We start from the raw sequence: 4,660 nt of genomic DNA, 5'->3' as shown, positions 1-4,660 counted from the left end.
TTACGAACACCTTTTGTTCATTAGGAAGGTAAAAGTAATAACCCCTAGTTTGCTTGGGGTACCCTACAAAATAACACTTATCGGACCTAGGACCAAGTTTGTCAGTTTGAGAACGTTTAACATAAGCTGGACATCCCCAAACCCTAAGGTATGAAAGTGTCGGCTTACGCCCAGTCCATATCTCATATGGAGTCTTCTCAACAGACTTACTTGGAACCTTATTTAGTATTATACACGCAGACTCTAAAGCATAACCCCAAAAAGATAGAGGCAGACTAGTAAACCCCATCATGGATCGAACCATGTCTAACAGAGTTCGATTCCTCCTTTCGGATACACCATTATGCTGAGGTGTTCCTGGAGGGGTCCATTGTGAGAGAATCCCATTCTCCTCTAGATAAGTCAAGAAATCATCGGAAAGGTATTCTCCTCCTCGGTCTGACCGAAGGATCTTAATACTCTTTCCAGTCTGTTTTTCTACTTCATTACGAAATCGTTTGAACATTTCAAATGATTCCGACTTATGCTTCATCAGATAGACATACCCATACCTGGATAGGTCATCTGTGAAGGTTATGAAGTAGGCATAATCACCTTTGGCACTTACGTTCATAGGTCCACATACATCAGTATGTATGAGGCCAAGAACATCGCTGGCTCGTTCACCCTTTCCAGAAAAAGGTGACTTGGTCATTTTACCCAGAAGACAGGATTCACAAGTTGGCAATGATTCACAATCGTTGATTTCTAAAATGCCTTGTTGGGCTAACCTGTTTATCCTGTTTTTGTTTATATGACCAAGCCGGCAATGCCATAAATAGGTTTCATTGACTTTATCTAATTTAGGGTGTTTATTAGATGTGTACATTACATTCACAGGCAATGATAGAGTATAAATGCCATATTTCATTTGTCCACTGAAAATTTTAGTATCATTCAAAATGATATCACAAAATCTTTCATTTATATAAAAGGTATAACCATTCTTGGCCAAAAAGCCTACAGAGATGACATTCATCAAGAATGCTGGACAAAAGTGACAATCATCTAACATAACTACTCCAGACTCAAAAAACAACTCAATGACTCCTAAAGCTAGGACTGGAACAGATCTTCCATCACCAACATTTAGGAATCGATCGCCGTTCTTGAATCTTCTACTTACTTGAAGTCCCTGCAAAGAATTGCAAATATTAATTGGACTTTCGGTATCCAATACCCAGGTAGTAGAATCATAAACAGAAAAATTACAAGGTGTTATCATATAATTACCTTGTGCAGCAACTGTTTGCTGCATTTTCTTCTTTGGCCTGTTTGGATCAAGGGACGCTAAATAAGCCGGACAGTTCCGCTTCCAGTGACCCTGCTTCTTGCAGAAGAAGCATTCTGCCTTACTCTGATCAGATTTCCGCTTCATAGTCTGTTTGGGCTTAGAGACCCCAGCACGAGCTTTCTGCACCTTCTTCTTCTTTCCTTTCTTAAAGGAAGAAAGTCCTGCAGAAGTCCCACCTACCACATTCACCGACTCCTTTTTGAGTTGGTGATCCTTCTCATAGGTCTGCAGTAATCCTAGCAAACCATGATAGGATACTTCAGGTTTAGTCATTCTATAATGACTAAGGAAGGTCAGGTAGGACTTAGGAAGTGAATTCAAAATGGCATCCTTGCCCAATTGCTCATGCAAAGGAAAGCCAAGTTTACTTAGGCGATCAATTTGTTCGACCATGTACAATACATGATCGGTGACCGATGCCCCTTCCCTCATGCGGGCATTGAATATAGCGCAGGAGGTCTTATGTCGTTCAACATCATCAGGTGTACCGAAAGACTCCTTCAACATTTGAAGGATTTCCACTGGCTGCGCTTCCTCGAATTTACGACTAAACTCGTCATTCATCGAGGCCCTCATGATGCAACGCACTGTAGTGCGATCGTTGAGCCACTTCTGATAAGCGTCTCTGATTGCACGTGGTGCATTGGCTGCAGGTTCCTCAGGTGCAGGATCCGATATCACATACAGGATCCGCTCATGCTCCAATACTATTTTCATCTTTCGATACCAGCTATCGAAGTTAGGTCCATTAAGCTTATCATTGTCTAATAGTGTTCGGAGGGACAATGAGTTAGCCATATCTGAAAAATAAAGGAAAAACCCAACTAATCAGTATATGATTTATTTAATCCTAAAGACTTGGACTTTAGTCTAAAGTTTTCTCCCACTATTTTAATCGAATTAATAGCCTCTACCTTTAATTCGAGGAATTACTTTAATTCCTTAGCGGGTACTAGAATCCACATGGACTGTATACAGGCCCGAGGAAAGCTCGGCCAACCCATATGCATCTAAGGGTAGGTACATTACCAATTATTTCTCTAAATAATTTCTAGTATTTTATTTTGCCCCAGGTGGTAATCAGTAGGCGGAGGCCTCCACTGAAAATCCTGGTCAGATCCAACCATTAATGAACTAACTCGATGACACTACCTAATGTATGATCAGGCCCGAGGAAAGCTCGGCCAACCTAATCACAATCAGATAGCTCAAAGAGCTATCATATAATGAAGGATAATTCCAATATTCAGATGAACACCAGACGGAAGCGTCCTGCATGTCCAACTGGAATACTGGACCAATTATCATCCATTTTAATGGGAGGCTATGACCTAGTTATCTATATAACTATATCATTTTAAGGACCTAATAATTTAGAGGATTTTAGAGAGACTGATAATTCTATATCCTCCCACTGACTGCACTGAGTCATATAGAGGACATAGAATTTCATTGGTCTATGGACATCTAAATCAGTCATACTGATTTCCTTATTGACATGGGTGAGTACCAAGTCTCAAGATATCTAAATCAAAGCTTGAACGACCACTTTGGCCAGGTAAGAGAGATCACGGGAGGGTTCCGCCATTAACCGTCTTTCCTAGACACCAACAGATTTGGCCAGGAAAGAGGTAGCCCCAATTAATAACCGTAGATCCAACTTGCCTTAGACACCAAATGGTATGTCAAGTTGATTTAGATAGTCATTAAGAACTCAGGCTCGACCACTGAGCCACAATCAGATCCAATTGAAGTGTTTGGACATGATCAACAAAACTATTGAGTTTGATCAAATTAGAAAAATGAATTTAGTCTAATACAACTATTGATTCCAATTCAATTCTAACATTAGGTCTAACCTAATCAACTAATCTGATTGTGCTAACCCATGCCCCAAAATCCATGTTCAAATTTAAATTTTAATTCGAATTTCAAATTTTGAATTTTAAATCTTTATTTGAAATTCAAATTTTAAATTTTAAATTCAACATTTAATTCTTTATTAAATGTATTATGATCATGGATTCAAGGTGTCAATTTATTCCAAATATAAACAATTTATATTTAAACTTTATGGTCATAATAAATTTAAAACTGAAATTTCATAAACATCAATTATGCATAATTTCACAAAAATAAACTATTTATTTTATGATACAAATTAATCTCAATTTTGTGCTAGGACAACCTTTTCACTATAAGGGGTTAACCTTATAGCAGGACAACCTTATAATTCAGCACAAGATTGATATTTTATCAATAAATCTAGATCTAATCTAAATTTAAAAATTAAATCATGCACAATTCTAGATATTATAGGCCAATTCCATCGGCCAACCTGGCTCTGATACCAGTTGAAGGGAAAATATCCCGCAAAATCCGATAAAATCGGATGCCAGGTCAGAAAATCAGTTTTAAAATTTTATCTATTTATTTATAACAAGTATAAATAAATAACATAACTATATTATGTTTACCATACCTCAATCCCGCAGCGGAAGATGGTCAAGGTACTCAGGAACAGAATCTGGTACAGGGCCAAGTGCTGGATCAGATACTGGATCAGATGCAAGATCTGGTACTGGATCGGAAACTGGATCTGGAACTGGATCTGGTGCCGGATCTGGTACTGATGGATTTGGTGCAATGCAAGGCCCGGATGTACGGACCCTCTACTTCACACGCACGCCAAGAAATGCAGGAAGGTAGGATGATGTCTGTATAGTGCAAAAACCCTTTTGCAAATAAACCCTTGGAAGAAAAGAATTTCAAAAATTCTTTCTTCCCTTTTTTTTTTTTTCTTTTCCTCTTTCTTCCCGTTTCCTTTTCCTCTTTCTTCAAGCTACTTAAAAGATCACGAATCTCCCCTCTCCCCAGATCAAATCTCTAGCAAAGAATGAAGAGAACCCCAGCCTATTTATAGGCAAAGAAAAGGCTGAACCAGGGAAGAGAAAACGGCAAAAGGGAAGAGTGAACGCCAAACGTTTCACGATTTTATTGAATTTTTGAACCGTTTGATTTCAATTAAATCAGTCCTATGTTAAAGAGGTTTCAAAACCGAAGAGACACGTCTCTTCGGATCTTCAAATGGTAGCCGAAAGAGGGAAGATCAAGCGCCCTATGATGAGTTCGGAAGAAGAAGGAAAAAGCGGTCCACGGGAGATGATATGCAGAGAAATCGGTCCATGGACCGAGGAAGAAACCAGAACAACCCGTGTCATTAAATTTGAGGGGCAAAAACGTAAATTTTCAGACTTGACTTAAATGGGTTAATTCAAATGGGCTGAATCAAATGGGTTTGGGTCCATCATTGGTTCTAAACCAAAT

Source organism: Phoenix dactylifera, chromosome 16, assembly GCF_009389715.1.
Source record: "Phoenix dactylifera cultivar Barhee BC4 chromosome 16, palm_55x_up_171113_PBpolish2nd_filt_p, whole genome shotgun sequence".
Taxonomy (NCBI): Eukaryota; Viridiplantae; Streptophyta; class Magnoliopsida; order Arecales; family Arecaceae; genus Phoenix; species Phoenix dactylifera.
This window is presented reverse-complemented; position numbering follows the sequence as displayed.